The sequence below is a fragment of the Rattus norvegicus genome, chromosome 4, assembly GCF_021556685.1.
Source record: "Rattus norvegicus strain SHRSP/BbbUtx chromosome 4, alternate assembly SHRSP_T2T, whole genome shotgun sequence".
In the NCBI taxonomy this organism is placed as follows: Eukaryota; Metazoa; Chordata; class Mammalia; order Rodentia; family Muridae; genus Rattus; species Rattus norvegicus.
In genome coordinates this window covers 89,782,640-89,803,643 of record NC_141537.1, presented here as the reverse complement: position 1 = coordinate 89,803,643, position 21,004 = coordinate 89,782,640, and the positions used below count along the sequence as shown (strand labels likewise).

Below are 21,004 nucleotides of genomic sequence, written 5' to 3'. Positions count from 1 at the left end.
CCCTAGAAAAAGAAATAAAGTAATCTCCTTGCAATAAAACCAAAAGAAGAGACACAAACATAATTCCAAGTATAACAACAAAAATAACAGGAAGCAACAATCCCTATTCCTTAATATCTCTTAAGCTTGACTGCACACATAAAAACTCTAGAACAAAAACAAATAAATACACCCAACAGGCATAGACATCAGGAAATAATCAAACTCAGGGCTGAAATCAACCAAGTAGAAACAAAAAGGACTATGCAAAGAATTAGCAAAACCAGGAGCTGTTTTTTTTTTTTTGAGAAAGTCAAGAAGATAGATTAAACCCTTAGCCAGACTAACCAGAGTACACAGAGAGTATATCAAAATTACCAAAATCAGAAATGAAAAGGGAAACCTAACAAGATAATGTGAGTAAATTCAGAAAGTCATCAGATTCAACTACAAAAGCCTATGTTGAACAAAACTGGGAAATCTGGAGGAAATGGACAGTTATATTGACAAATACCAGGTAACAAAGTTAAACCAGGAACAGATAAACCATCTAAATAACACTATAACTCCTAAAGAAATAGAAGCAGTTATTAAAAGTCTCCCAACTTAAAAGAGCCCAGAAACAGACAGGTTTAGTGTAGAATTCTATCAGACATTCAGAGAAGACCTCATACCAACACTGTCCAAACTATTCCCCAAAATAGAAACAGACAGAGCACTACCAAATTACTTCTATGAAGCCACAATTATGCTCATACCTAAACCACACAAAGGTCCAACAAAGAAAGAGAAGGTCAGACTAAATTCCCTTATAAATATTGACCCAAAAATGCTCAATAAAATTCTCACAAATTGAATCTAAGAACACATCGAAATGATCATCCATCATAATCAAGTTGGCTTCATCCCAGGGATTCAGGGATGGTTCAATATATGGAAATCCACCAATGTAATCCACTATATAAACAAACTGAAAGACAAAAACCACATCATCATTTCATTAGATGCTGACCAAATTCAACACCCCTTCATGATAAAAGTTCTGGAAAGAAGAGAAATTCAAGGCCCATACCTAAACATAGTAAAAGCCATATATAGCAAACCAGTAGCTAACATCAAACTAAATGGAGAGAAACTTGAAGCAATCCCACTAAAATCAGGAACTAGACAAGGCTGCCTGCTCACTCCCTAATTGTTCAATATAGTTCTTGAAGTTCTAGCCAGAACAATCAGACAACAAAAAAAGTACAAAGGGATAAAAAATGGAAAGGAAGATGTCAAAATATCACTATTTGCAGATGATATGATAGTATACTTACGTAATAACAAAAGTTCCACCAGAGAACTACAAAACCTGATGAACAACTTCAGCAAAGTGACTGGGTATAAAGTTAATTCAAACAAATCAGTAGCCTTTCTCTACTCAAAGGATAAACAGGCTGAGAAAGAAATTAAAGAAATGACACTTTTCACAATAGTCCCAAATAATATGAAATACTTCAGTATGACTTTAATCAAAGAAGTGAAAGATCTGTAGGACAAGAACTTCAAGTCTCTGAAAAAAGAATATGAAGACCTCAGAAGATTGAAAGACATCCCTTGTTCATGAATGTCAGGATTAATATAGTAGAAATGCCATTTAATCAAAAACAATCTACAGACTCAATGCAATCCCCATCAAAATTGCAACTCAATTCTTCATAGCATTAGAAAGATCAATTTGCAAATTCATTCGGAATAATACAAAACCCAGGATAGCAAAAGCTTTACTCGAGAATAAAAGAATTTCTGGGGAATCACCATACCTGACCTCAAGAAGTATTACAGAGCAATAGTGATTAAAAACTGTATGATATAGGTACAGAGACAGGCAGGTAAATCAATTGAATAGAATTCAAGACCCAGAAATGAACGGACACATCTATGGCCTTTTGATCATTAACATTCAGTAAAACCATCCAGTAGAAAAAAGATAGGATTTTCAACAAATGGTGCTGGTTCTACTGGAGGTCACCCTGTTAAAGAATACAAATCAACCCATTCTTATGAATCAAAACAAATCTTAAGTCCAAGTGGATCAGAGACCTACACATCAAACCGGATACACTCAAATAATAGAAGAAAAAGTGGGAAAGAGTCTTGAACACATGGACACTGGGCAAAATTTCCTGTTCTAAGATCAAGAATCGACAAATGGGACCTCATAAAACTGCAAAGCTTCTGTAAGGCAAAGGACACTGCCAAAATGCCAACCAACAGTTTGGGAAAAGCTCTTTACCAATCTTACATCCAATAGAGGACTAATATCCAAATTATATAAGAACTCAAGAAGTTAGACTCCAGAGAGTCAAATAAACCCATTAAAAATGCGGCAGAGAGCTAAACAAAGAATTCTCAGCTAAGGAATATTATATGGCCAAAGAGCACCTAAAGAAGCGTTCAATATCCTTAGTCATCAGAGACATGCAAATCAAACAATCCTGAGATTCTAATTCACACCAGTCCAAATGGCTAAGATCAAACACTCAGGTAACAAAAGACGCTGGCAAGGATTTTGAGAAGGAGGAACACTCCTCCATATTTGGTGGGATTGCAAACTGGTACAACCACTCTGGAATCAGCCTGGAGGTTCCTCAGAAAATTGGACATTGCACTAAGTCAGAGCCTAGCTATAATTCTCCTGAGCGTATACACTAAAGATACTAAACATACTAAAAAGACAAATGCTCCACTATGTTCATAGCCATATTATTTATAATGGGCAGAAGCTGTAAAGAACCCAGATGCCCTTTAACAGAGAAATGCATACAGCAAATATGGTACACCAAAACAATGGAGTACTACTCAGCTATCAAAAACAATGACTTTATGAGATTCATAGGCAAATGGATAGAACTAGAAAATATCATCCCGAGTGAGGAAACCAAATCATAGAAAAACACACACTGTACGCACTCACAGATGAGTGAATATTAGACCAAAAGTTCAAATTACCCAAGAAACAATCCCCATACCACAACATGTTTAAGAAGCAGGATGACCAAAGTGGGAATGTTTCACTCCTTCTTAAAAAGGGGGAACAAAAATATCCATAGGAGGGGATACAGAGACAATGTTTGGAGTAGAGATTGAAGGAATAGTCATTCAGAGCCTGCCTCACATGTGATATATACATATATATATATATATATATATATATATATATATATTCACCAAAACTAGATAAGATTGATAAAGCTAAGAATTTCATGCTTATAGGAACCAGATACAGGTGTCTCCTGAGAGACACAGCCAGAGCATGCCAGGTCTACTTGTCAGAAGCAGGAATATATATGTACATACACATGTGTGTGTGAGTGTGTTTAATTAAAACTATATTTCCACTCTGTTATTATTTTCCTTGAGATTTGATTCAAGCTATAAAAAAGTTAATAGTTCAGAGTTAGACTGGGATTTCCAAACTACAAAAAGCTATTGACTTGTTTGTTTTTAAAATTTCAACCTGGGACCTCATTTCCTTCTTTAGCATTTAAGGAACGGAGCCATATATTGCTTATCAATGGCAGATTTGTTTTTCTGCTGGTCAAACAATATGCAATGACAAGGTCTGGTGCTGCTGAAAGACAGGAAAGCGGATTGCCTCTATTTTTTTCTGAGGGATTTGTTTCTTTCTCATGAGGATTTTCCTTTTTTTTTTTTTCCTTATAAGGGACAACATTTAAGTGGGGCTAGCTTACACATTCAAAGGTTCAGATTACCATCAAGGTAAGCAAAAACAAGCAAAATGGTTAGGTGTGAGGACTCCAAAATTATCCCCAATCTGGCAGGGTGAATATTACATCTGAAGTTTTATGTGTGATATGAAGGATTCTTAGTGCTGAACTCACAAATTTAGGTACACCAACAGACTTTAACGCTGACTTGGTATTGGAAAGCCTTCATAAACACTAGATTGCTCTCTGAAATGTTTTTTTTTTCTAATGATCTACATTTTTTTATTTATGTAACTATCCTGACTGTCAATTTCAATTCAATTCACTTTGACAACTTCCTCAAAAGAAGCATACTCAACAACATAAGGTTTTCATGCTTCACTATTTTGAGAATTCTTTTTTAATTCCATGGAGAAACACTTATGGTACATGTCTTGTAAAACAATCTATTGCTATAAAAAGATACAATAAATATGGCACATCTTATTAAAAAACATTAATTGGAACTTGTTTATGATTATTGGGGTTTAGTTCATAATCAGCGTGGACACTTAGAAGCAGTGTGCTGGGGAAGGAGCAGAGTTTCAATTCCCAATCATCATACAACAGGAAGAAACACTGGGCATGGCTTGAGCATTTGAAACACCAAAGCTCAACCCCAGTGAACTTCCTCCAATAAGGTCACATGTACTACCAAAAGTCAACCTTCAAGTCCCTGCCAAGTAACAACTCTCCCTAGTGACCAAGCATTCAAATATCAGAGCCTGTATGTGTGCATTTAAAAATGAGTGTTTTTTACAAGGATATGTATAATAGTATTTCTTGGGGGGTTTTCAAATTCTCTTTTTGCCCACAGATAGAGGGCATTTTCTGCCTACTTGATCTCCTTTTAGCTTCCAAATATTAACACAGTGCATATATAAGCTGGGCAAGTTTTAAGCTATTCTATCCCAAGTAGTTCATTAATACCCAGAAAATGTCCTGTTACTTGTATGCTAGTCTTGCTCAAACTTCTTCTTGTCCATATATGTCTTCATACCGGCTAACTCATTGTACCCTTATGGTGAAATCCTCCTGTTCTCTCCATGTGGTTTCTCCAATCTTTCTTCTCCTCCTCTACTCTCTTCCCTCTCCTCAGATACAGAACAGTAACAGAAGTTCCTCCTTATTCTCTTCTCCCCAGATAACTGGCTGATTAGATCTAATATTAACCCATAATAGGTGATGGAAAACATTTTTTACATAATATAGAGACAAGACAGTCCCAACTTGGGAGAAAGCTCTAAATCCAATTTGGTTTTTTTTCTCTTGTTTCATCTTTGAGCATTACAATTAACAAACCATGATCAATCCCACTGAATGACTATGACCCAGGAGCAACAACAAATGACCAATAACAAACCCTGACTCTCAAGAACCTAAAATGTATATATCCCCTTAGAATGTCCCTAAATTCCAAATTCCACACAACTGCAAAAACTATCTGCCGCTGGCAAAATCATAGCACTGTTAGATGATAAGGAAGTAGCAGTCAGTTGCATTGGAAAATCTGAAGGAGTCTCACACCTGATATTAACTAAAAGCACATTCCCATAATATTTCTGTGTGTTTTAAAGAAAATAAAATTCGAAATTCCTTTACAATGAAGTTGAGAGAAAGATATGATATATATGGGAGGGAATTTTTGAAATCTGAAAGAATATGAGGGTGGCTATAATCAAGATACACCATATATGTACATAAAATTTTGAAAATGTATAATACACGTCCATAAAAATACATTATAACCAACAAATTTCAAAATTCCTCAATTTATTGTAATGAAATTGTAAACTTGTTCTTAATTATCTTTTGATATTCACTGGTTTTCTTAGTCATGTTTTATGGTTGTGAAGAGACATTAAGTCCAAGGCAGTTATCAAAAAGAAAGTGTATAATTGTGTTTTACTTACAGTTTCAGAAAATTATTCCATTATACTCATGGCAGGAAGCATGGAAACTAGCTAAAGAGCTACATCCTGTTTCATAGGCAGAAAAAATGATTGAATGTGGTGTGCATGTGTGTGTGTGTGTGTGTGTGTGTGTGTGTGTGTGTGTGTGTGTGCGCATGCGAGAGAGAGAGAGAGAGAGAGAGAGAGAGAGAGAGAGAGAGAGAGAGAATGATAACTCGTATGACTTTCAAAAGTGGTGATAGGATGTTGAATGGAAAAAAGCAACATTGTATACATGGAAGTTTAGCAAGTCAAAAGAGTAGGAATTATGGATCTAAGGAATATGTATATTCCAAGTAGAATTTAATCTTTGGCAAAAATTAAATAAATTGTCTTCCTATCTGAATGTTTTATTTTTCAGAGCAAAATTAATATAAACACGTATACGGGTCTTATTTTAACTTAAAGCTATACAATTAATATGCTATCTATACATTGCAGAATGAAGAAACTACATGACTGCATTTAGTTGATTATTTCCTGCCTTCTACTCCTCTTGGATGTATTTGCTTATTTTGTTTTAGAGCTTTTAGGTATGCTATCAAGCTTCTGATGTATGCTCTCTCCTGTTTCTTTTTGCAGGCACTCAAAGCCATGAGTTTTCTTCTTAGCACTGCTTTCATTGTGTCGCATAGGTTTGGGTATGTTATGCCTTCATTTTCATTAAATTCTAAGAAGTCTTTAATTTCTGCTTTTATTTCTTCCTTGACTAAGTTATCATTGAGTATAGTATTGTTCAAATTCCATGTACACGGGGGCATTCTGTCATTATTGTTGTTATTGAAGACCAGCATTTATGCATGGTGATTTGATAGGATGCATGGGATTATTTCTATCTTCCTGTATATGTTGAGATCTGTTTTGGAACCAATTATATGGTCAATTTTGGAGAAGGTACCATGAGGTGCTGAGAAGAAGGTATATCCTTTTGTTTTAAGATGGAATGTTATATAAATATTTGTTGAGTCCATTTGATTAATAACTTCTGTTAGTTTCTTTATGTCTCTGTTTAATTTCTGTTTCCATGATGTGTCCATTGGTGAGACTGGGGTGTTGAAACCTCCTACTGTTATCATGTGAGGTGCAATGTGTGCTTTGAGCTTTAGTAATGTTTCTATTATGAGTGTAGGTGCCCTTGTATTTGGAGCACAGATATTTAGGATTGAGAGTTCATCTTGGTGGACTTTTTCTTTGATGAATATGAAGTGTCCTTCCTTATCTTTTCTGATGACTTTTGTTTGAAAGTCAATTTTATTCAATATTACAATGGCTACTCCCGTTTCCTTCTTTGGACCATTTACCTGGAAACTGTTTTTCCAACATTTTAGTTCAAGCTAGTGTTTGTCTTTGACTCTGAGGTGTGTTTCCTGTGGGCAGCAAAATGCTGATCCTCTTTACATATCCAGTCTGTTAGTCTATGTCTTTTTAGTGGGGAATTGTGTCCATTGAAGTCAAGAGATATTAAGAAGTAGTGATTGTTGCTTCCTGCTATTTTCATAAATAGAGGTGAGATTATATTTGTGTGTGTCTCTTCTTTTGGTTTTATTGAAAGGAGAATACTTTTTTTTTCTTTTTCTAGGGTGTAGTTTCCCTCCTTGTGTTGGACTTTTCCATCTAATATCCTTTGTAGGGCTCTATTTGTAGAGAGATATTGTGTAAATTTGGTTTTGTCATGGAATATCTTGGTTTCTCAATCTATGTTACTTGAGAGTTTTGCCAGACATAGTAGCCTGGGCTGGCATTTCTGTTCTCTTAGGGTCTGTATACATCAGTCCAAAGTCTTCTGTCTTTCATAGTCTCTGGTGAGAAGTCTGATGTAATTCTGATAGGTCTGCCATTATATGTTATTTGATATTTTTCTCTTACTACTTTTAATATTCTTTTTTTGTGCATTTGGTGTTTTGACTATTATGTGACAGGAAGAATTTCTTTTCTGGTCCAATCTATTTGGAGTTCTGTAGGCTTCTTGTATGTTTACGGACACTTCTTTCTTTAGGTTAGGTAAGATATCTTCTATAATTTTGTTGAAGACATTTACTGCACCTTTAAGTTGGGAGGCTTCACTCTCTTCTGTAACTATAATCCTTAGGCTTGATCTTCTCATTGTGTCCTGGATTTCCTGTATGTTTTGGGTTAAGAACTTTTTCCATTTTACATTTTCTTTGAGAGTTGTGTCAATGTTTTCTATAGTATCTTCTGCTTATGATATTCTCTCTTCTAACTCTTGTATTCTGTTGATGATGCTCCCATATGTGACTCCTGATCACTTCTCTAGGTTTTCTGTCTTCAGGGTTTTCTTCCTTTGTGCTTTCTTTGTTTCTATTTCCATTTTTAACTCCTGGACAGTTTTGTTCAATTACTTCTCTTATTTGGTTGGATTTTCCTAGAATTCTTTAAGGGATTTTTGTGTTTCCTCTTGAAGGGCTTCTACATATTTATTTGTGTTGTCATGTATCTCCTTAAGGGAGTTATTTATGACCTTCTTTTTTTTTATTAACTTGAGTATTTCTTATATACATTTCGAGTGTTATTCCCTTTCCCGGTTTCCGGGCAAACATCCCCCTCCCCCCCTCCCCTTCCTTATGGGTGTTCCCCTCCCAACCCTCCCCCGATTGCTGCCCTCCCCCCAACAGTCTAGTTCACTGGGGGTTCAGTCTTAGCAGGACCCAGGGCTTCCCCTTCCACTGGTGCTCTTACTAGGATATTCATTGCTACCTATGAGGTCAGAGTCCAGGGTCAGTCCATGTATAGTCATTAAGTAGTGGCTTAGTCCCTGGAAGCTCTGGTTGCTTGGCATTGTTGTACATATAGGGTCTGGAGCCCCTTCAAGCTCTTCCAGTTCTTTCTCTGATTCCTTCAACGGGGGTCCTATTCTCAGTTCAGTAGTTTGCTGCTGGCATTCACCTCTGTATTTGCTGTATTCTGGCTCAGGAGCGATCTACAGCCAGCTCCTGTCCGTCTGCACTTCTTTGCCTCATCCATCTTGTCTAATTGGGTGGCTGTATATGTATGGGCCACATGTGGGGCAGGCTCTGAATGGGTGTTCCTTCAGTCTCTGTTTTAATCTTTGCCTCTCTCTTCCCTGCCAAGGGTATTTTTGTTCCCCTTTTAAAGAAGGAGTGAAGCATTCACATTTTGATCATCCGTCTTGAGTTTCGTTTGTTCTAGGGATCTAGGGTAATTCAAGCATTTGGGCTAATAGCCACTTATCAATGAGTGCATACCCATGTATGTCTTTCTGTGATTGGGTTAGCTCACTCAGGATGATATTTTCCAAATCCAACCATTTGCCTACGAATTTCATAAAGTCGTTGTTTTTGATAGCTGAGTAATATTCCATTGTGTAGATGTACCACATTTTCTGTATTTATGACCTTCTTAAAGTGCTCTATCATCATGTTAAAATGTGACTTTAAATCTAAATCTTGCTATTCCAGTGTGTTTGGTGTGTTTGGATTTCCAGTATTTGCTTTGTGGGAGAACTGGGCACTGATGATGCCAAGTAGTCTTGGTTTCTGTTGCTTGAGTTCCTGCACTTGCCTCTCACCATCTGGTTGTCCCTGGTGTTAGCTTGTCTTGCTGTTTCTGATGGTGACTTGACCTACCTATAGGCCTGTGTGTCAACACTCCTGTGGACCTGTTTTCCTGCTTTCTTTCAGTCAGTTCTGTAAACAAAGTGTTCTGCTCTCAGGCATGAAGTTGCCCCCTGGCAGCTGGTTATCAGCTTTCTGCAAGGGCAGGAATCTGGAGGTACCTGCCCTTGACTGCTCCTAGGTCCCTGTATGTTGGGGGCACAGATGCCACTACACGTTTTCCTCTTGGGTCAGAAATGTGAGTAGAGAGTATTCTCCTCTGATTTCTCAGAAGTGTACACACTTCTGAGGGTCCTGTTTTCTCCCACCCCATGGGAATTAGGTGCAGGGAACTGTTTGACAGGTTCAGTTCAGTTCAGACACAGAACTGGACCATAGATTCCTGCAGCTGACTGCTCCTATACTCCTGTGTCCAGAAGCACTATGCAGATTCCTCTTGGGCAAAGTTGGGCAGAAGTGGCAGTCTGTCCTGTGGTCTCAGATTTCCAAGAAGAAACAAAGAGGACTAGCCAGAATATAAAAAATAAAAGATAAAAGCTGGTTCTTTGAGAGAAATCAATAAGATAGATAAACCCTTAGCCAGACTAATCACAGGGCACAGAAAATGTATCCAAATTAACAAAATCAGAAATGAAAAGGAGATATAACAACAGAATCTGAGGAAATTCAAACATTCCTCAGATCCTACAGCAAAACTTGAAAATCTGGAGGAAACGGACAATTTTCTAGATAAATACCAGGCACCAAAGTTAAATCAAGAACAGACAAACCATCTAAACAACCCCATAACTCTTAAAGAAATAGAAGTGTTATTAAAAGTCTCCCAACCGGGATTGGGGATTTAGCTCAGCAGTAGAGCTCTTGCCTAGCATGCACAAGGCCCTGGGTTCAGTCCCCAGCTCCAGAAAAAAAAAGTCTCCCACCAAAAAGAGCCCAGGACCAGAAGGGTTTAGTGCAGAATTCTCAGACCTTCATAGAAGACATCATGTCAGTACTGTCCAAACTATTCCACAAAATAAAAACAGATGGAGCACTACCAAATTCCTTCTATGAAGCCAGAATTACTCTTATACCTAAATCACAGGAAGACCCAACACAGAAAGAAATTTCAGACCAATTTCCTTTATGAATATAAATTTAAAGCTACTCAATAAAATTCTTTGAAATTGAATCCAAGAACACATCAAAACAATCATCCATTATAATCAAGAAGGCTTCATTCCACAGATTCAGGAATGGTTCAATATATGGAAATCCATCAACGTAATCCACTATATAAACAAACTCAAAGATAAAAAAAAACACATGATCATTTCATTAGTTGCTGAGAAAGCATTTGACAAAATTCAACCTTCATGATAAAATTACTAGAAAGAACAGGAATGCAAGGTCTATACCTAAACATAGTAAAAGCAATATACAGCAAACCAGTAGCTAATATCAAACTAAATGGAGAGAAACTAGAAGCAATCCCACTACAAGGCTGCCCACTCTCTCCCTACTTATTCAATATAGTTCTCAAAGTCCTAGCCAGATCATTCTGAAAACAATAGGAGGTCAAAAGGATAGAAATTGCACAGGAGGAAGTCAAAAGATCACTATCTTAAGAAGATATGATAGCATACTTAAGTGACCCTGAAAGTTACACCAGAACTACTAAGCCTGATAAACAAATTCAGCAAAGTAGCTGAGTATAAAAATAACTCAAACAAATCAGTAGCCTTCCTCCACTCAAAGAATAAACAGGCTGAGAAAGAAATTAGGGAAATGTTACCCTTCATAATAGTCCAAATATATAAAATACCTTGGTATGACTTTAACCAAACAAGTGAGAGACCAGTATAACAAGAACTTCAAGTCTCTGAAGAAAGAAATTGAAGAAGATTTGAAAGATGGAAAGATCCCCCATGCTCATGGATTGGCAGGATTGATATAGTAAAAATGGCCATTTTGCCAAAAGCAATCTACAGATACAATGGAATCTCCATCAAAATTCCAACTCAGTTCTTAACAGAGTTAAAAAGAGCAATTTGCAAATTCATTTGGAATTACAAAAAACCCAGGATAGCAAAAAAAAAATGTTCTCAACAATAAAAGAATTTCTGGATTAATCACCATCCCTGACATCAAGCAGTATTACAGAGCAATAGTGATAAAAAAATCATATGATATTGGTACAGAGACAGGCAGATAGATCAGTGGAACAGAATTGAAGACCCAGAAATGAACCCAAACACCCATGGTCACTTGATCTTTGACAAAAGAGCTAAAACCATCCAATGGAAAAGAGAAAGCATTTTCAACAAATGGTGCTGGTTCCATTGGAAGTCAGCATGTAGAATAATGCAAGTAGATCCATTCATATTTCCCTATACAAAGCTTGATCCAAGTGGATCATGGACCTCCACATCAAACCAGATACACTCAAACTAATAGAAGAAAAAGTGGAGAAAAGTCTCGAACACATGGGCACTGGGGAAAGTTTCCTGAACAAACTACCAATGGCTTATGTTCTAAGATTAAGAATCCACAAATGGGACCTCATAAAACTGCAAAGCCTCTGTAAGGCAAAGGATGCTGCCATTAGGTCAAAACAGCAACCAACACTTTGGGAAAAGATCTTTACCGATCCTTCATCCAATAACGGGGTAATACCAAAAATATACAAACAAATCAAGAAACTAGACTCCAGAGAGCTAAGCAACCCTATTAAAAAGTGGGGTACAGAGCTAAGAAAAGAATTCACAGTTCAGGAATATAGAATAAAGAAATGTTCAACATCCTTAGCCATCAGGGAAATGCAAATGCAAATCAAAACAACCCTGAGATTCCACCTCATACCAGTCAGAATGGCTAGGATGAAAAACTCAGGCAACAGCAGATGCTGGCCAGGATGTGAAGAGAGGGGAACATTCCTCCATTGTTGGTGGGATTGGAAACTTGTACAACCTCTCTAGAGTCGGTCTGGAGGTTCCTCAGAAAATTAGACATTGCACTACTTGAAGACCCAACTATACCTCTTCTGGGCATATACCCAAAAGATGCTCCAACATGCAACAAAGACACATGTTCCACTATGTTGATATCAACCTTATTTATCATAGCCAGAAGCTGGAAAGAACCCACATGCCCTTCAACAGAGGAATGGATACAGAAAATGTGGTATATCTACACAATGGAGTACTACTCGGCTATCCAAAACAATGCCTTCATGAAATTCATAGACAAATGGATTGAACTGGAAAATATCATCCTGAATGAAGTATCCCAATCACAGAAAAACACATTTGGTATGCTCTCATTGATAAGTGGATATTAGCCCGGAAGCTCGAATTACCCAAGATGCAATCCACAGACCACCTGAAACTCAAGAAGGATGACCAAAATGCAGATATCTCATTTCTTCTTAAAAGGGGGAATAAAAATATCCATAGGAGGGGATTTGGAGGCAAAGTTTAGAGCAGAGACTGAAGGAATGGCCATTCAGAGTCTGCCCCACATGTGGTCCACAAAAATTCAACCACCAAAACTAGATAAGATGGATGAAGCTAAGAAGTGCATGCAGACAGAAACCAGATATAGATCTCTCCTGAACATGTCAAATAAAGCAGTGAATGCTAACGGCAAACTACTGAACTGAGAATGGGGACCCCATTGGAGGAATTAGAGAAAGGATTGAAAGAGATGAAGGGGTTTGCAAGCCCATAAGAACAACAATGTCAACCAACCAGAACTTAAGAGACTAAACCACTACCCAAAGACTATTTATGGAGTGACCCATGGCTCCAACTGCATATGTAACAAAGGATGGCTTTGCTGGGCCCTTGGTCCTGCCAAGGTGGGAACCCCAGTGTAGTGGATTTTCAGGGGAAGGTTACTAAGGAGGGGTGTATGGGGAGGGGAATACCCTTATAGAAGTAGAGGTGGAGGGGTTAGGTGGCTTATGGATGGGAAACAGGGAAAGGGAATAACATTTGAAATGTAAATCAATGCCCAATAAACAAAAAGGGAAAAATTAAAAAGTAGAAACTAGATGACTGGAAAAATAATCTCGATGTGACCCATGTATAGGTTTTTATGTATATTAAGATAAGAATGAATAGGTAGTACTTAGATCTGGGTTATATATTACTCTGAAAATAACACCAGTCAACATTGATGTTCTTGGAACATTTTGTGAAGTCTGTGCTCTTTTGTGTGTACTATGTCACCAATACAGGTTGCTCTTCTTGATTTTGTTTCTGAACATCAATAATTCAGAAGCATTTATCTTACACTCCCCTGAATTCTAATACCATGGTTAAATGGAACCAATGCCAGCCACATACAAATGCTGCCATCCTATCTGACAAAGTGTTCTGAGTATTTAAAAATAATAAAGAATGAATTAACAAGTTCACCACACATTGTGAACATAGAAATGTTTTTGGCCCGTTTCAGTTCATCATTTCACCAGAAGCTGAACCCTTTTACTCTTCTGGGCAGAAAGGAAGAGAAGATTCTGGGAGATGAAGTTTCTTCTTTTCCTTGCTCTAGGCTGTTCGGTATCTGTGAGTGAGGAACCTTACCGTTACAAGTATGGGATTTCAGGAAATTATACAGGAAAAAAAGTGACTGTAGTGCATTTATCACAAGTTATCCTGGCAGTCTGTGTGACTCTATTGGTTTGATTTAGGCTTTTGTACTTGAAATATGAATGTATTAAAACACTATTTGTTTTAGTTTGATTATAATTACCTCATTTGACCTTCTTACGTTGCCTCATTTTCTTTTACCTGTATAAATGGTATGAAAATCAACCTCATACTTTATTTAAATTTCTCATAGTGCACATCTATTGGTCAGCAATGTTTTTTATTTCATCTGAAAGCTGAGGGCAATAAAGGGTACAAGGAATTAATCATCAGATTGATCACCTGCCCAGTTCTAGAAGAAGAGTCATGTCAGGTAGTGCTAGTATGACTGCCATTGTTCTTGTTCACTGACCACAAAAAATCCCTGGCTCAGCTACCTAGAGAGTTTCTTTCTAAACTTCAAATTGTTTTCCACAATTTTGTACAGCAGGACCATGGATGAAAAATCTTAATCTAACTTCACTGAAAAGCTACATCTCCAAATTCTAAAGGTGATAGTCATTGCTGACAATCTTCATCTCTAAATTATTTTCAAGTGTAGTGAATGAATAATTAATTTGTTCCAGCAACAATGCTTAATTAAGATCAACAATTATTATTGTGAATGCTAATAATACTGCCTAGTGAGGGGTTGGAAACCCTCTCTGAGTTTTCACACAGCACTTAGATTAAGAAGGATGTGAAGACTGAGAGTACAACAACCCAAGCTATGCTCCATAGCAGCATGAGGTCCTCAGGACACCAAATCCTCAGCAATCGACCTGCGTGGGTCAAGCCTTTGGAAGTTGTATTACTGGGTGAGCCACAGTCCATGAAATCTGAAGCAGTTTGTTGTTCCTCTCAAGAAGGCCTCTACAAGGACACAAGAGCATATAGTATCCCCCAATGCCAGATTCTCATATGTACATGTCTGACCTGGGTTTCTTATGAATTATTATAATTGTTTCATAAAAATCAAATAAAAGAATCAATCATAAATTATATATAGTATGTGCATACACATATAACAGCAAATATTGAAATATTGTTATATTAAAATTCATAGTAAAATTGTTTCACAAACTGCGCTTGGGTATATATACATATATTGCCTTTACACTAATTAGTTTCAAAAAAGCAAGAGGGGACATATGGGAAGATTCAGAAGGAATGAAACAGTGATGTGAGTATAGTATAATACAGAAAATAGAAGAAATAAAAAGAGTTGTCATCAAAAATAAATCAGGAAGTATCATTTCTGTATCATATATCCTAGCGCTGGATACAGCAGAATAGATACTGGAAATATAGCCATGGCAAGAGCTCCGAGCGTCCTTGCATCCAAGTTGCAGGAGACCCTGTATCAAATATATGGCCACGCTGGGCACAAATGCTTCTGTGGGGTGGGTGCCCCCTCCCTAAATATGCAACCACATGACTGACCTGACTACTTGTGGGGCAAGGCTGTGCTACCACACATACTGATCCTCTTAGAACTGGCATAACTCTGTGACATCACAGCTTAGACTTGGTCTTTTAAGAACAAACAGGATGGAAATGCAGTACACAACACCATGGCCCAAAATAATGGACCATATCCTACATGGGACAAACATGCACATTGCCAGCCCAGGGCACTCTAACATGAGATTCCACTCTTACAACAGAAAAAAATAGTGTCCCGGGTCTTCTACACCTGCTGGTACCATCTTACCTGGTCAGTAAACTGTTCACTGTAGGAGAACAGGGGCTCCTCTGTGAGCTGATAGTCTGTGCTTGGGCTAGTCACAGTGAGGTGTTTGAACTGAACCACAAGGGACACAGAGAGTCTCAGAAATAATCCAAGTTCAAATGAACTTCTGATGAGATGAGGTAAAATGTTTGGAATTATGCAAAAATACGAAATAAAATAGGGAGAGTGGGTATAAAACATCAGAGACAGATGTAAATAATAAATAATTTAAGGTTATAATTTGTTAACAACATATTATGAATATATGTTCAACTCTTTTCTAAGGTATTGTACTTACATAATTTTTAAAAATATATGTTTATAGCAATACATCAATTTATCCTAACCAGATTGTAAGAAGGGTTTAGTATTTGAAAGTCAATATAATAAACAATTGAGAGAAAAAATATATGTTAAATTCTAGGTCTTTTGAAAGATTCTGTACAAAATATTTAGGATAAGTAAGAAATGCAAGGTAGTAATGAATGAATCAAACTTATTGGTCATGTTAGATACTATTTAGTTAATTATAAAAATAAGCTTTAGTTAACTTCCTTAGATAGTTCATAGTTACATGCATATTAGAGAGCTAGAGACAAGCAAATCAGATGTACCATAGATAGAAAGATAGATACTTTTCAGAAACCTCAGAGATCTACAGACCATGGAATATAAAGAAGTATTATTAATAAAAGCCTTTGTATGTCAATGACATGTCTGCTCCTGGCTGCACCACCTTTCTACTGCAAAGATGATGATGAACTTTCAAGAACCTCCTTATGATGTTTGGTTCATCTGTGGCAAGCTATCTACAGTGAGGGGTCCCTCCAAAAAGAAAAAAACAACAAAAATCAAACACAACAAACAAAAGAAACCAGAAGCACACACAGAAAAATCATCAAGAACAAAAACAAATATCCAAACAAACAAAAATAATAATAATAATAATAATAATAATAATAATAATAATAATAATAATAATATCTACCTTCCTTTGCCTTACATGCAGACAGAATTTTACCAGACAGGACAAATGAGACACATATGAGTTGACTGCCAAGCTTTGCAAGGACAACATAGGCAACTCCATATGATCAGTACTCCCGCTTCATAAAGATAATCTGTCAAATCCTTTGGCAGAAGGCTAAAGATGGTTGCACCCATGACTCAGAAAACTTTAGGGTGATTGTCCAGGCAGTCAGCTGTCTCTGCCACTCCTATAGGTTTGAAAGCTGCTTGCTCTGTATTTCTTGCATACTCAGGTAATATTTATTTCCCTTCTGTGTTTCTGCTGGAGTTGAAGTCGTAACAGGTATATTCTCACAATTAAGTGTAAATCCTTTAGGAATGAGAAAATGTTTTTAGATCTAAGAAGATAATCCTAATATTAGAAATGCAAATTTGATAGAGAAGAATTCATGTACAGAACTCAAAACTCACCAAGAGAAAATAGATAGTACTTTTTCCAAGGATGCTAAAAAGTTGACTGGACATTGTAAATGTAAATTTTACCTGATAAGTTTTCATAATTGTTATTATTGTTGTATATAGTTTATTAACAATAGAAAAAACTTTTATTGGACAAAATGTGAATGTTAGAGGAGGTTTTGTATGCTGTGTATTCAGATGCTGATATCTGTGCCTAGACATCTAGTTGCAGTCTGGACCGTGGCATGGTCAAACACAGGACAACAGTGGAGGGATGGAATCACCAACCCATCTTCAAAAAGGAAATGCAGGATAAAAATGGAGCAGAGACTGAGGGAAAAGCTACACAGTGACTGGCCCATCTTGGGGTCCATTCCATGTATGGGCACCAAACTCTGAAACTATTGCGGATGCCATGTTGTGCTTGCAGACAGGAACCTAGCATGGCTGTCCTCTGAGAGGCTGTACCAGCAGCTGACTGAGACAGGTGCATATATTTAGAGCCAACCAGTGGACTGAGATCAGGACCCATTTGGAAGAGTTAGGGGAAGGACTGAAGGAAGAGAAGGGGATTGCAACCCCTTAGTACAAACAACAGTATCAATTAACCCTGAACACTCAGAGATCCCAGAGATTAAACCACCAACCAAAAAGTATGCATGGGTTTGTCTGTGGCCCCCTGCACATATATAGCACTGCACTGTCTTGCCTGGTCTCAGTGGGAGAGGATTCACTTAATCCTGTAGAATTTGAGGCTCTAGGGAAGAAGAATTCAGACAGGGGTGAGTTGTATGTGAGGAGGTGGATGGGGGAGCACACTTTCAGAAACAAAGGGGGATTTAAGTGAAGAATTTTGTGGTGATTCATGTTTGTATTTAAGGTATATTAATATAAAATTAAGGTGTTTTTAAATTTTTTTATACAGATAGTAATCTAAGGCTGTTTTGATTTATTGTGTATTAGAAATTTAAGACTGTTTTGTTTGAATTATATTATACTGATAGGAATTTAAGATTGTGTCTTTAAACTTGTATACTAAAAAACTTTAAAGTTATTTTATTAGACTATATTGTTCATAAGCTGTTCCTTTAAAATATGATATAAAGTCCTAATTTTGGTTCTTATTATTATTTTTATTATATGTAAGTTTTTAAGGGAAAAGTTAGGGGAGAAGACAAACTTTAAACAAAAGGGGGAATATGAAGTGGAAATTTCTGGATATTTGAGGTGCTGCCCACTCAGGTGATAATTCTCTAAGACAAACTCCTGGGTTTTGTGGAGGCAAGATCCGTGGTGGGACACATGATTAGATTAGATTTCTGTCTAAGTGTGGATGTTAACTAAATTCTTGCCCCACATTCAGTGTGACAAATGCAATAGAATTTCTTTGGGGAGAGTGCTAATTCTAACATCCTGTTGGATCCCAAGAAAATGCAGGACATTTCTGTACCTGCTTTACGCAATTTTATTTCCAAAAAAAGGACACAGAGACCTGGTATTTTTTATTAATACACAGTAAGCCTAATCTAAGCAGGTTCTGAACTTTTCTAACCCAACTAGGATACTAACACCCAGAAAAGTGCCACATTTCTTGTCATCTGTGCTCATCTTTGCTTGCTGTTCCGTGTTCATCCTCATGGCTGCTCCCTCATTCCAAGCAATATATTTACATATATTACTTATTTATTTACTTTTTTCTTGCTTTTTATGAAACAACACTACCATGATTTGTAATAAAACTAGGTCAGATGTCTACACATGAGAGTCTGCCTACAAGGAGACATTGAATGATCTGTGTTTTTGTAGAGGCCCATTTTAGAGGAACAACAAACTGCTTCAGAAACATCAATTGTGGCCCACCCAGTAGCACAACTACCATGAGCATGCCCCAGACAGGCACTACCAAAAGGACTAAGTGTCCTGAGGAGTTCATGCTGTGATGGAGCATAGCTCTGCTGATTGTCCTCTCAGTCTTCACATCCTTCCTAATCTAAGTAACCCGTATAAATTCAGACCCTCACTGGGCAGTATTACTAGCACTCACAGTAATAGTGTTTGATCTTTGTTAAGCATCACTACTGAAACAGATTAACAGTTCATTCACCACCATGTGAAAAGGATTTAAATATGTAAATTTCAGCAATGACCACCACCTTTAGAAAGAATTTGGAGTTGTAGCTTGTTAGTTAAGTTAGTGTTGGGAGTGATGCCCTTGAAGCGCTCCATTATTGATGTTATTATTATGGTTAGAATTAAGTATAGCTGGGTTCCTGGAAAATCCCCAGCCAGCTGCAGAAGACTAATACAAATCTGGTGGTCAAAATAATAATCATATGATAAAGATACCCAATGTAATGACCTGTAACTTTTCTGAAAAACCAACATCCTGCTGATTAATAGATATGACAAACCTGTGACTTTTCTGACATCCTGTCAACATCAGCCTACTCCCTGACCACACAAATATTGTGTCCTTGGCCTGCGTAAATGTTTCTTACTTCCACCCTCCCTCTGTTACCCATGTTATGGTATAAATTCAGCCTTGGGGAAAAATAAAATTGTCGCCTTGATCAGACTCTTGTCTTGACATCCTTCTTCACGTCCCTTGTCCCCCATTCTCTTTCAGGTACCCCCGGACCCTGTCGTTTACAAGTTAGGATAAGATATTTATGTCCATGCTACTTCTGACAAAATCTTGGGTACTAATTTGAAGTTCAGATTTATAGTTGATCTACAGATTTTTGTTGTCAGTGAACAGGAACAATGGAAGCGCTGCTAGCACTAACTGGCATGACTGTCTTTCTACAAATGGGCAGGTGATCATTCAGATGTTGATTAATTTCTTGTACACATTATTTCCCTCATTTCCAGATAATTTACTAAAAACTTTGGTGATCAGTAGATGTGCACCGTGAAAATTTAATGTAGAAATGACTGATAGATTTTATATAAAATTTATATTTGTGATTTTTGAAAATTTATATAAGATTATTTTTAAAGATAAATAATAAAATAGCTCATCATCTCTTCATTAACCACAAGTTGCAGCCTTTCAGCAAAAAGAAAATGGCCAAGAAAATTACATAGCCATCTTATGTATGTTGTTTCCTGGGAATGATTTGTTTTTTTCCTTCACATGTGATATATGAATTGCTTTTCAAGTAAATATACTTCAGAAAACACTGTTTAAATCTCATCATTCATTAAAAGAAAAATAGAATGTAACCACATTGTAATGTTTATGCAGCTTGAAAGACGTTGCTGGGATATATAAGCTGTGGGAGAAAAAGTAAAATTTTTTGGAGCTTCTCGTACTTCATTCACTGACTCTGTGAGTGTGTGTGTGTGTGTGTGTGTGTGTGTGTGTGTGTGTGTGTGTGTGTCTGTGTCTGTGTGTATGTGTGTGTGTCTGTGTTTGCATTTGTTTGTGAATCTTTTCCCTGTTTTATTTACTCTTTGCCTTCTCTCGAGCTCCCAAAGACATCCAATAGACTCTTATAGATCCCAGGAAGTGCTGACCCCAATGATCAAGTTTTCATTCTTCAGAGAATAGTCTGCTGAGTGATTTATTTGCCCTAACCTCAATTTATTCTAACCTGACAAGGTCCTTCAGCATGTTCCTTTAAGATATTTTTGGAAACTACCCAAATAAACCATACAACAACAGAAAAGTAACTGAAATACCTGATATCCTTAGGAATTCTATGTAATTGTAACTCCTACAATTTTGAAATGCACAAAAATATTCCCATTTATGGTAAGGTGATTAATGTGACTTTGATATCAGCTCTTGATCAATTCCACTGAATAATGTGCATTGAGTACTTTGTTGAAAACCCTTTTGCAGAACTGAAATCAATTGAATTTATCAAATATAAATCCAGTAATGGTTTTCAATAACAGTATTGTGTGCAGAATTTCCAGTGATAATTGTAAATACTTTGTATTTACGATC

The 21,004-nt window shown here is 37.0% G+C and overlaps 1 protein-coding gene across 2 annotated transcripts in view; it reads right to left on the bottom strand.

Annotated features, from left to right (window-relative positions):
* LOC108350862 (uncharacterized) overlaps positions 1 to 21,004 on the bottom strand; it is a 44,015-nt gene that overhangs the window by 5,479 nt on the left and 17,532 nt on the right. The gene's annotated exons all lie outside the window — the stretch shown is intronic.